Source organism: Chrysemys picta, chromosome 5 (genome assembly GCF_011386835.1).
Source record: "Chrysemys picta bellii isolate R12L10 chromosome 5, ASM1138683v2, whole genome shotgun sequence".
Taxonomy (NCBI): domain Eukaryota; kingdom Metazoa; phylum Chordata; order Testudines; family Emydidae; genus Chrysemys; species Chrysemys picta.
In genome coordinates, this window is record NC_088795.1 from 143,956,497 (window position 1) to 143,969,819 (window position 13,323).

The window sequence follows — 13,323 nt, forward strand, 5'->3', positions numbered from 1 at the left end:
GATGTCTGGTCCCTCTCAGTCCCAAGAGCGAACAACCCCCAAACAAAGAGCACAAACAAAAGCCTTCCCCACCCCCAAGATTTGAAAGTATCTTGTCCCCTTATTGGTCCTTTGGGTCAGGTGTCAGCCAGGTTACCTGAGCTTCTTAACCCTTTACAGGGAAAAGGATTTTGGAGTCTCTGGCCAGGAGGGATTTTATAGTACTGTACACAGGAGGGCTGTTACCCTTCCCTTTATAGTTATGACAGGGACACAGGCAAGGCTCTGTGGTGTCAGAGCTGAGGAAGGTGTGCAGAGGGATGGGGTACAGGTTCTGGGAGGGAGTTTGGGGATGGGAGGGGTGCAGAGGGATGGGGTGCAGGGGTGAGGGCAGTGGGTTGTGGCTGCAGATGAGGGGTTTGGGGTGTGGGAGGGGCTCAAGGCGAGAGTAGGAGTGAGGGCTCTGTCTGGGTCTGGGAATGGGAGGTTTGGGGTGTGGGAGGGGCTCAGGGCGAGAGTAGGAGTGTGGGGGGGGTGAGGGCTCTGTCTGGGTCTGGGAATGGGAGGTTTGGGGTGTGGGAGGGGCTCAGGGCGAGAGTAGGAGTGTGTGGGGGGGTGAGGGCTCTGTCTGGGTCTGGGAATGGGAGGTTTGGGGTGTGGGAGGGGCTCAGGGCGAGAGTAGGAGTGTGTGGGGGGTGTGGGCTCTGGCTGGGAATGGGAGATTTGGGGTGTGGGAGGGGCTCAGGGCGAGAGTAGGAGTGTGTGGGGGGGTGTGGGTTCTGGCTGGGAATGGGAGATTTGGGGTATGGGAGGGGCTCAGGGCGAGAGTAGGAGTGTGGGGGGGTGAGGGCTCTGTCTGGGTCTGGGAATGGGAGGTTTGGGGTGTGGGAGGGGCTCAGGGCGAGAGTAGGAGTGTGGGGGGGTGAGGGCTCTGGCTGGGAATGGGACATTTGGGGTGTGGGAGGGGCTCAGGGTGAGAGTAGGAGTGGTGGGGGTGAGGGCTCTGGCTGGGGCTGGGAATGGGAGGTTTGGGGTGTGGGAGGGGCTCAGGGTGAGAGTAGGAGTGGTGGGGGTGAGGGCTCTGTCTTGGTCTGGGAATGGGAGGTTTGGGGTGTGGGAGGGGCTGAGGGCAAGAGTAGGAGTGTGTGGGGGGGGTGAGGGCTCTGTCTGGGTCTGGGAATGGGAGGTTTGGGGTGTGGGAGGGGCTCAGGGCGAGAGTAGGAGTGTGTGGGGGGTGTGGGCTCTGGCTGGGAATGGGACATTTGGGGTGTGGGAGGGGCTGAGGGTGAGAGTAGGAGTGGGGGGGGTGAGGGCTCTGTCTGGGTCTGGGAATGGGAGGTTTGGGGTGTGGGAGGGGCTCAGGGTGAGAGTAGGAGTGGTGGGGGTGAGGGCTCTGGCTGGGGCTGGGAATGGGAGGTTTGGGGTGTGGGAGAGGCTGGGGCAAAGGGTTGGGGTGTGGGGGATGAGGGCTCTGGCTGGGACTGGGGATAAGGTGTTTGGGGTGCTGGAGGGGCTCAGGGCAAGAGTAGGGGTGAGGGCTCTGGCTGGGGCTGGGAATGGGAGGTTTGGGGTGTCGGAGGGGCTCAGGGCTGGGGTAGAGGGTTGAGGGTGCAGTGGGGGGGTGAAAACTCTGACTGGGGGTGTGGGCTCTGGGGTGGGGCAGGGCTGGGGATGAGTTTGGGGTGCAGACAGGCTGCTCCGGGACAGGGCCAGAGAGGAGGACTCCCCCCAGCCCTTTCCCTGCCGGCAGCAGCGAGCTCTGGGGGAGGAGCCCCCCTTTCCTGCCCCCCCAGCAGCACATTCACCCCCACCACTGTCTCTGCATGTGCTCCTAGGGCCCCTCCCAGGTCCAGGAATCTCCCTCGCCTCCCCTGTGGTGGGTGCCGGGGGGTGCTGCGTGCACCTCCTCCCTGCTGTTGCCCCTGACTCACTGGGGGTGAGGGATGGGGCTGCCCCTTGCCCAGCATGGGGCAGGAGCAGTGACTGCGGGTGGGAGGGCCCCCTGTGCTGCTGGAGGGTCCTGCCAGAAAAGGGAAGGGTCTGAGGGGAAGGGCAGGCTCAGAGTCAGTCTGCCCTGGCAGTCGAGATGGGGGGCGCTAGGACCCTGCGGCAGCAGTTGCTGCAGAGGAAAGACAGGGACTCTCTGCTCCAGCCGGGGGAAGGGGGGAGGGGGGAGCAAGTCGGGGCCGGGAGACACTCGGGGGAGGCGGCAGGTGGGGCCAGGGGGGAGATCACCCGGGTTATAAATATCTCCGTGCCAGCAACATTTTTTTTCTCTACTGTTTTCTGCGCACCTCGGCTTTGTGTGCCTGAGGCAAGTGCCTCGCTCGCCTCGTCCTTGTTACGGCACTGACTGGGGCTGGCCCGATTCCCAATAAAGCAGGGGCCATCCCAGGTGTGTGTCAAAGAGTGCTCCTTTGCTGAAAACTTTCTGTTCATTACTGGTTGGCCTAGTTCCCATATCAAAGGAGGTTTTCCCCAGCCTAGTTTGTTGTCTGTGTATTGCTGTACTATGCCTAGCTGTGTTGCCACTTGCTTGTGCAAAGCAGCTATTGTCTCTGCTACGGTTTGTACCCATTCATCCGTTACCCGCTTCCCTTCCCAGGCACTAGGCAGTTCCACTGCCTGTGACGTTATGAGTATGATATAATATCTCATTGAAAGATGACAGTCCAGAATTATGTCACAGACTGACCTGACCTATGGCCGAACTGTAGAGACTGGTTAGGAAGATCTGTAAATGAATAGAGCTTTGAAATGCAAGTCTGCATTGTTAGATGTAAAAGGGTAGATGTTTGCTCAATCTTGTGATGTAAGCAAACAAGTCTTGTCTATCGCTATAGCTTTGATTCAAAGATCAAAAAAGGAGTATTAATATTTAGGAAGATACTGGAGTGAAACAGTATTATTGTCTCTATGTCTCTCTGAAAGTTGTAGTAACCTGTATCTGAACTGTTTAATGGATAAATTACCCTGTGCTAATTGCCAGGATGTTTGGAAGAAGAGTTAAGCCTATTGTTTTCTCAGGCCAAAAGGCTGCTGGAAATGTATAAGAACCTTGGGACATGATCCTTCTTCATCTCAGATCTGCTTTGGGTTTCAAGAGGGGGAAGGCTTCAGCCACAAGGATTGAGGTCCCCAGTCATTGACTGGAGTCACCCTGAATATGGACATTGGACTATAACCTATGGACTATTTCTAAAAGGACTTTTGGCAACTACAGGCTCATCTCTGCCATGCATCTGAACCTCAAGAATTGAATTCAAGTCTGTCTGTAGATTGATCTTTTAACCAGCACTCTCTCTCTTTTCTTTTTTAATAAATTTTAGCTTAGTTAATAAGAATTGGCTATTAGCGTGTATTTTGGGTAAGATCTAAGTTATAATTGGACCTGGGTGTGTCCAGTTATATCCTTTGGGGTTGGAAGAACCTTTTCTTTTATATGATGAGATCAGATTTTCCGTAATCATCATCATATCTGATGTGTGTGTCTGGACGGAGGCCTGAGGCTGGGCACATTAAGGGAACTGCGTTGTTTGGACTCTGAGTAACCAGTGAGGTTCTACAGAAGCTGTTTTGTGCTGGTTGGTAAATCTAAGTATTGGAAGATCCACCAGCGTTTGGGGTTTGTCTGCCCCATTCTGTTTGCAGTTCACCCTGATTGAGTGACCTCAGCTGGCTCCCACGGGCAGCATCGTCACAGTGGCGTCGTCGTGCTTGGATCCACAGAACCAGGTCAATGAAGCTCTGGGTCAGAACCCCACGCTATCCACATTTGAATGTTGGGATTGAGAGTTTGGTTGGTTAAAGAGCAGTTGCAATGGGTGAGCAAAAAGCATATGAGGCCTTGGCAAAAAAGCCCTGGAAGGTTTGTGTTCAGAAAAGGGGATAAGCTTTAGAAAGAAAGCTACAAATGAAGAACTGAGAGATCTGTTAATGGCCAGTGATCAGGAGGCAGGAGCACAGCCCTTACCTGAGGCTACAGAAGCTGCAGAAGCCATTAGAATGCAAAAGGCAGCAAGTAAACTGCAAGCCCTGGAAGACACCTGATATCTGCTGGGAGAGCAATACAGCGATGCACACACAATCCAGGAAGTTTTTGGAAAGTGTAGGGGACAATTTTCTGGTGAAAGTGCTGGAGGAACCAACTAGGGGCAGAGCTCTTCTAGACCTGCTGCTCACAAACCGGGAAGAATTAGTAGGGGAAGCAAAAGTGGATGGGAACCTGGGAGGCAGTGACCATGAGATGGTCTAGTTCAGGATCCTGACACAAGGAAGAAAGGAGAGCAGCAGAATACGGACCCTGGACTTCAGAAAAGCAGACATTGACTCCCTCAGGGAACATATGGGCAGGATCCCCTGGGAGAATAACATGAAGGGCAAAGGGGTCCAGGAGAGCTGGCTGTATTTTAAAGAATCCTTATTGCGGTTGCAGGAAAAAAACATCCCAATGTGTAGAAAGAACAGTAAATATGGCAGGCGACAAGCTTGGCAGGTGACCAGCTTGGCTAAACAGTGAAATCCTTGCTGATCTTAAACCCTGCCCATAGCATTCCCTTTTGTGATCTGGGGTAGTGAAAGCATGTTGTCTGCACAACAGGGCTTTTTTTTCTTTTTCTTTTTTCCCCCCTTTAAGTTAAAATACATTTGTGGTTTTCTTACAGTATTAAACAGTACCCATTTCCAAGTGGGGGGCCTTTGCAGATATCAATGAATGTCTTGGGGCTTGGTTGTTTTTTAAAAACATGTTTCTTTCATGCTTAAAGTTTGGGAGTGGGGTTGTTTCCTAGAAAGAATGACCCATAGCATTCATCCAACTCCAGGGCTGTATTTAAACTGTCCAATAGCATTCCACCAACTCCTGGGTCTTTTAAACTGGCCAATAGTGCTCTACCAACCCCAGGGGTTATATTTAAACTGTCCAATAGCATTCCACCAACTCCTGGGTCTTTTAAACTGTCCAATAGTGCTCTACTAACCCCAGGGGTTATATTTAAACTGTCCAATAACATTCCACCAACTCCTGGGTCTTTTAAACTGGCCAATAGTGCTCTACCAACCCCAGGGGTTATATTTAAACTGTCCAATAGCATCTGTGAATTCCTGAGGTTTAATTTCATTTCATATTAAGCAGAACTCACCATCCACCCCCACCCACCCCTTACTATGGGTGCACTCCCATCAAATGTAACCCTAAAGCAACAAGGGTAAGTAATTGCAGCCACCCTGGCTATTCAGTGAGGGGTGTGAGTGGTTAAACCCATTCAGTTCAACATGTAGTAAGTGAAGGCAACCTGGTAAAGGCCTAATGAAGGCCCAGTATGAAGCCTGAACCAAACTAAAGTAATGGTCAAGGCTTTGCTAGCATAGAAAGCAAAGGTAAGCTGTGAGCAAAAGGCAGGCCCTGCTCACAGAAGTTGGCAAGGAAAGGGCTGATGTTGCAGAAATACATATTCATTTAGCATAGTTACAGTATAAACATGGTACCAAGACATACCATACCGGAACATTCCACAGATAACAGGGAACAGACCGACCCATCCCAATGACAGGGGCAAAAGGGTAAAATGATGGATAGAGATGTTTTGATCGAACCAACAGGTACAAGGTGCGAGGCGGCCCCTTACTGCATAGAGGGGTTGTACCTTGTTACGTAGAGGGGTTGCACCTCAATACGTCAGGAGTGATGTGTAACTTGTTTGTACTTGTGTATAAGAATGTGTCCCTGGGGTGGTGTCTTTGTCCGGCTGAGGGGGCAGTGGAAAGTCCCGCCACTGAGCTGAGTCCATTGCCGAGCGGCACTTTCTAGCAGTATGCCCGGTAGACTAAGTAATCTACGGGGAACTGAAATTGTGTCAGGGTCGCAATAAACCTGGCCGAGGGGCCTTTGTATCTTAGTAGACTCTGTGGTTATTGGGGATTCTCGTCGGGTCTGCTGTGTCAGCTATCTGCGCAGAGCTGGGGCAGCACACAGAGGGAACACACGCACGCAGCCGAGTGATATCAACAGGAGAAAGCAGAAGCACCACACCGGTAGCCTCTCACAACACTGGTGACCCCGACCGCTGATCTGGTGAGTAAGCAAAACTGCCGTGGTAGGAATCGAGATCTAACATGGCAGTAAACCTCGAGCTAGGGAACCCCCTTATCCCCTCCCTCATGATCCCCACGGAGTTTGATGATTGTTGGACCCGCTGGATTGCCAGTAAGGGGGGTCCATATGAATTTAAAAAAGAGAGTGGGGAAACATGGACTGGCTTATGTAGAGCGATGGTAGAAACCGAGGCTCTGAGAAACAGTAATAAGAGTAAAAAAGCAAGAATTTTGCAATTGATGTCTCTGGCAGTGAGATGGCTCAGGCAGCATGCTGGAATGCTGGCCAAACAAGTCACAGAAAAAACAGGAGAAGTAGAAGAGGTAACCCGGGCAGTCGAGCTCTGGAAAGCCCAAGCTCTGTTAGCAGGGCAACAGGCGGTCCAAACTCATGATATGCTCGAGCAAGTGAAGCAGGAAAATAAAAAATTGGAAACAGCTGTAGAAAACCTGCAGAAGCAAAAAGCACCGTCCCCTGGGGTTCAATGTTCTTCAAGCGCTTTTATAGTGCCTGAGGAGTGGGGACAGAAATGGAAACAGGTAGCTCTTGCCAAGTTAAGAGGTGGAACATGGGACAGTTGGGATGGATGCTGCAATGGGGACATGTGGAATGACTCTGTTAAAACATCCGGCCATGACCCATGGGCAGGGGCTACCGCACCGCAACCGCCACCGTATGATGCAAGCCAGGTTTTGGGCAAGCCCTCCCCGAAACCTAGATCAATTCCAGTAAAAACAGGAGAAGTGGGTGAAGATGGGACTATAAGCCCTGGTGAAAATCATATTGCCCCCCTTACCCTTGATAAAACCCCACGCACTCCCTTAAATAGTCCCCCCACTTTAAGGTTATGGGATGCAGTGGAAACTGAAGCAAAAAAATTAGCTGACCATTTAAGAGAGCCATGGCCCCGTCGTGCTTATGCAGACAGGGAAAAAGATCACGAATCTAAAAGTGCCTCCCACAAACCCCGCGTGAGCGGCTTAACAGCCAGGCTCGACGCTCTAAAGATAAATGAACTAACTGCATTAGCCGGAGCTGTTAGACCTCCCCCCACTGACAATTTCAATGAGTTTATGGCATGGCTCCATAAAGGCGAGCAGTTACTCAAAGCAGTAGGAATTGACATGTTGCAGGAACCAATTCTGGTACAAACGCTTTTGGGGCCCGTCAACTGTCATACCCTTGGTTTTGATAATGATGTTGCACAGATGCTTAAACGTGTAGTGCAGAAGCACTTTAAGTTATCTAGTGAATTAGCAACCCTTAAAGGGATGGCCAGGTTGCCAGGGGAGGCTCCGGCTAAGCTGGCAGAAAGGATTCAAACCTATCTTAGATTATCAGCAGGGGTTGCTAACATGGAAGATTTGAAGCACATTGTTTTGGAGGCGCTGCCTCCCAGTGTGTTAGACTGGATGAATGCTTGGTGTGAGAATGGAGGTAGAGAGGTACCTTGGGATGAATGGATCGCAAAGGTGGAAACGGCAGTTAAACAGCAGGAAGGAACTCCTGTCAAGGAGCTGCGTACTCAATTAGGACAATGGAAAACAGAGGGTCCTGGATACTCTCCCCGTGGTCGTGGCCGGGGTTGGAGAGGTCGTGGATCAAATAGAACGAGAGAAGGTGATAGAGAGAGTGCGTGGGTACCGTCTGGAGTTTTGAAACAGGAAAACTCAGATCTTAAAGGAGAGATTGAAAGGCTGCAGGCACAGCTGCAGGTGTGTATGATTGGGAAGGAATCTCAACAGGAGAAGGATAAAACAGTGACGAAGGTAGCTAGGGCGACGGTCCTGGCAACTGGACTGAACGACCCAATCGCTACTGATTTAGTGGCATAGGACAGCCCTATCCACGACTCGGAATGCATCTTTCAGCAACCCATGACAGTCGATGTCTGGGGGCGCCCCCATTTAAGCATTCGAGTCGGGGAGGGGCTAGTAGATTTTTTGGTGGATACGGGGGCTCGAATTCCTATTGTAAAAGATGACTTTAATCCATATCCAACTGGAGAGTCGGTGCAAATACAGGGGATATCTGGAACTAATCAGACGTATAATGTTAAAACCCTTCCCCTCCAGTTTGGAATGCATACTATTCAGGAGAAGTGTGCTGTGGCAGGGAGAGAAAATCTAATCGGGGCACAAACAATTAGACGTTTGGGATTGGTCTTGGATTTTCCCAATATGTGTATTAGACAGAATCTCACTGTAATGCAGGACACTAATGATGCAATTCTAATCCCTATGGGACTGGCCACACAGACAATAAAAGCAATAAGACCCAAACAACCGCCTCCTGCACCAAAAGGTTGGGAGAGCTGGTGGAGTAAAATTCAAACTGTCTGGGCAGTAGATTCTCTAGACACTGGTGAAATGCAAACTTCTGTTACATTAGAAGGAAATACACCTCCGTTTATAAAACAGTACCCAATACCTCAGGAGGCAAAGGAATCATTACGGCAAGTAATAACAGAATTGGAAAAAAGAAATCTAATCAGAAGGTGTTTGGCGCCTAACGCGGCACCGATTTGGCCCGTTAAAAAACCTGATGGGACTTGGAATTTAATGGATGGTGGCTGTGTGAGTGCTATGCCAAAATTGATATTAATGCCACTAAAAAAGGCTGGGCACGGCTGGTAGAAAAGGAATTGGTTAAGGAGGTGGTGCGCATTCAGGATATGGCCTGTGCCATAGGGTACTACAATTTCTCTATAGATGGTAACACCTGCCCTGCAAGTGAGGCAGGATTTTGTGTACCAGTCACTGGCACTATCCAAATAGGAGCCCATGCCTTTTGGCCAACAAAAAGGGGTAAGGCTGTCACTGAAACGGTCATCATTCATGAACACCTGCAAAAGTTACTAGTTGATCTGTTTCCACCTGTAAAGTTCTTACAGTTGGACATACATGACTTAGTAACCAGGACGAAGGAGTCCCTAATACCAATAGCCCACTTAATACAACAGCAAATGCGTGAAGTGGACGAGGTTCAACAGGCAGTGGAAACACCCTGGTGGGCAATCCCCGAGGATGTAACTTTACACCCAGTAGTTCGTACTCTAAGCATCATCCTCATGGGAATCCAGGCCCTAACTGTGATGGTTTTAATAGGAATGTGTTGCTACATGATCCGTCAAACGAGACGCGCCAAGTTACAAGGTCGAGTAAATAAGAGAATGAAAATGGCAATCAACACTGCGATTGTACACCCAAATAGTCATTTCACAGAGTAAGGAGTTAAGGCACAAGAATTAAATACATATATTTATGCATGTTTTCATTTATCAGTAAATAAGTTGTTTCATAGAGTAAGGAGTTAAAGTATAGTAATTAAATCTATATATCCATATATATTCCCATTTAGGAATAGATAAGTTAAGATAAGTTATATATGTCATATATTTTTTGCCATATAATTTTCTATTCCGGGCATAGTTTGTATGTCTCCACAAAGCCCTTGATAGATATCCGAGAGACTGCCAAACCCCACATATGTGTGGTCCCGGGCCTAACATTCCCAGGCCCACCATATGGGATTGAAAAACTAATTGGATCATAAAAGCTGTCTGCCAGTCGTACGAGGGAATGTGCAGACTGGACAGACGGATGGGGCATGAGTGTATGGATAGTAAAAATAGGGTAACCACCTCACAGTGTTTAGCCCACTGGGTTATCTTCAGTCCATGCATTATGCTTTTCCGGGACGATGGGTAAACATCCTCCCCTTAAAAAGACAAAAAGTGGGGGAATGTAGTAAGTGAAGGCAACCTGGTAAAGGCCTAATGAAGGCCCAGTATGAGGCCTGAACCAAACTAAAGTAATGGTCAAGGCTTTGCTAGCATAGAAAGCAAAGGTAAGCTGTGAGCAAAAGGCAGGCCCTGCTCACAGAAGTTGGCAAGGAAAGGGCTGATGTTGCAGAAATACATATTCATTTAGCATAGTTACAGTATAAACATGGTACCAAGACATACCATACCGGAACATTCCACAGATAACAGGGAACAGACCGACCCATCCCAATGACAGGGGCAAAAGGGTAAAATGATGGCTAGAGATGTTTTGATCGAACCAACAGGTACAAGGTGCGAGGCGGCCCCTTACTGCATAGAGGGGTTGTACCTTGTTACGTAGAGGGGTTGCACCTCAATACGTCAGGAGTGATGTGTAACTTGTTTGTACTTGTGTATAAGAATGTGTCCCTGGGGTGGTGTCTTTGTCCGGCCACGGGGGCAGTGGAAAGTCCCGCCACTGAGCTGAGTCCATTGCCGAGCGGCACTTTCTAGCAGTATGCCCGGTAGACTAAGTAATCTACGGGGAACTGAAATTGTGTCAGGGTCGCAATAAACCTGGCCGAGGGGCCTTTGTATCTTAGTAGACTCTGTGGTTATTGGGGATTCTCGTCGGGTCTGCTGTGTCAGCTATCTGCGCAGAGCTGGGGCAGCACACAGAGGGAACACATGCACGCAGCCGAGTGATATCAACAGGAGAAAGCAGAAGCACCACACCGGTAGCCTCTCACAACACAACAGACTAAGCATAGCTCAGTGGTTTGAGCATTGCCCCCCTGGGATCTGGGGCAAAATCAATATTTGGTCCTGCTAGTGAAGGCCGTTCTATGAGATAGGTATATCTCTATATTAACTCTATTGTACTCAAACACATGTCTGAACTAACACTTTTAGGATTTTTCCCCCCTACCGCAACATACATTTCAGCTTTTTGCTATAAATGGGTCTCTTTTACACACACACACACACACACACACACACACACACACACACACACACACACACAAATTCTCACAAACAATTTATCTATTTTTATTTAAAAGACATACAGCTCCTTGAAAACAAACCAAGATGCTTCATTAAAACTTTTTTAGCTCACTTAAGGGCCAAAGGCCTTCTAACAAAACACAGATAGTCAGAAAAACCTTTTTTTTTTAATATACAGCTACCAAGTTTTATATCTCATGTTTGTCCCCTCACGATTCTCTAACTTAATCCTTTTAGATTTCTTACAAATAGTCTTTTTCTTAAGCAGGGTTCTGTAACTTTTTGTGCGGACTAGACGGTCAATATAATGCTGTAAGCAGGTTGTGATGTTATTGACATAAACTGGGACCATATAGATCATTGTTGCAACCAAGGTCCTGTAGTGGCACCCAAATCTTGTATAAAGGGAGTCAAATGGGGTGTCTAAGACAAGGTTATGGTTTACTGGTTATGATTATGCTGTCTATATGTGTGTATCAGTTTTGTAGTCGAAGTTATGAATATTGGCTCTATACTGTCTGTATGGCAAACTTATGCTATGCTTCTGGGTGACATCCCAGACAAACTGGTGTTAGCTCTGCCTAGCCTGCTTGATGGCCCATTAAGGACCATCAGCTATACAATGGACCCATTGAGAGAAGGCAAATATGCCTTGAGACTCAGCAAAGTATGCAGGAACTGGCCCATGTGACTCCAGACTCCATTTTGCTGTAATTTTCCACAGTAAGGACAAAGAGGTGTTCTTACACCTGGAAAAGACTATATAAGGCTGATGCCTCATCTCCATTTTGTCTTCAATCCTGCTTCTTACCTCTGGAAGGACTTTGCTTCAAGCTGAAACTTTGAACAAAGGACTGAGGACCCATCCCAGCGGGGGATGTATTCCAGAGACTTAATTTGAACCTGCAGTTTATTCTATCATTGCTGCAAGCCTGAACCAAGAACTTTGCCATTACTGTATGTAATTGATTCTATTTAACCAATTCTAGCTCTCATCTCTATCTTTTTCCATTTATGAATAAACCTTTAGATTTTAGATTCTAAAGGATTGGCAACAGCGTGATTTGTGGGTAAGATCTGATTTGTATATTGACCTGGGTCTGGGGCTTGGTCCTTTGGGATCAGCAGAACCTTTTTTCTTTTACTGGGGTATTGGTTTTCATAACCATTTGTCCCCATAACGAGTGGTACTGGTGGTGATACTGGGAAACCGGAGTGTCTAAGGAAATTGCTTGTGAGACTTGCGGTTAGCCAGTGGGGTGAGACCAAAGTCCTCTTAGTCTGTCTGGTTTGGTTTGCCTTAGAGGTGGAAAAACCCCAGCCTTGGGCTGTAACTGCCCTGTTTGAGCAATTTGTCCTGAGTTGGCACTCTCAGTTGGGTTCTGCCAGAGCCGCATTGTCACAGTGGTGTAGTCGTGCTTGGATCCACAGAACCAGGTCAATTAAGCTTTGGGTCAGAACCCCGCGCTGTCCAAATTTGAATTTCGGGATTGAGAGTTTTGTGGGTTAAAGAGCTGCTGCAATGGCTGAGCAAAGAGCATATGAGGGACTTGGCAAAAAAGCCCTGAAAGATTTGTGTTCAGAAAAGAGGATAAGCTTTAGAAAGAAAGCTACAAAAGAAGAACTGAGAAATCTGTTAATAGCCAGTGATCAGGGAGCAAAAGCACAGCCCTTACCTGAGGCTACAGAAGATGCAGAAAAAATTAGAGTGCAAAAGGCAACAAATAAACTGCAATTTGAGCATGAACAGAAGCTAGCAGATCTTCGATTGCTGGAGAAGCAGAAAATAGCGGAATTAGAGAAAGAAGCCGATCAAAGAAAGAAGGAGGCTGATGAGAGAGAAGAGAGAGCTCGTAAGGGGCGTCTAGAGCTGTTCGCTGCTGAGCAGGAGACTCACAAGATGGAACAGGAGACGGCCAGACTTCAGCTCCAAGTAATGGAAGAGCGGAGAAAGTCGTCCCCACCTGGTACTCCACTTCCCCCCGCATGAGAAAAACTGGGAAAGGATGTGTCCCATTTACAACGATACTGAGGATACAGAGGAGTTTTTGTCTACCTTTGAACGCCTTTGCAATCTGTACCAGATCCCCGAGGGTCAGCGAATGCCTGTCCTGCTGACCAGACTGACTGGAAAAGCCAGGGAGGTATTTAATGAATTGGGGGAACAAGAAGCCTTGGATTATGGGCGGTTTAAGGATTCTGTGTTAAGGCGGTTCAAGGTTACTCCAGAGTTAAGTTTAGAGAGTTTAAAATGTCTAAGGATTGTACTTTTGTAGAATGTGCTCATAAGCTGATGGGTTTTGTTAAAAGGTGGGTTGTGGGAGCCAAGGCGCATGGGAGTTTTGAAAAACTGCTGGATTTAATAACTTTGGAACAGTTCTTAGACATTGTGCCTGACAATGTGAGAGCAGCTGTGTGTGACAGGGACCCTGAGTCAGTCCTACGGGCAGCAGAGATTGCGGATGCCCATATCCAAAAC

At 48.4% G+C, this 13,323-nt stretch overlaps 1 protein-coding gene across 1 annotated transcript in view; it reads right to left on the reverse strand.

Moving 5' to 3' along the window:
* LOC135984057 (N-acetyltransferase 8-like) overlaps nucleotides 1-13,323 on the reverse strand; it is a 436,601-nt gene that overhangs the window by 310,132 nt on the left and 113,146 nt on the right. The gene's annotated exons all lie outside the window — the stretch shown is intronic.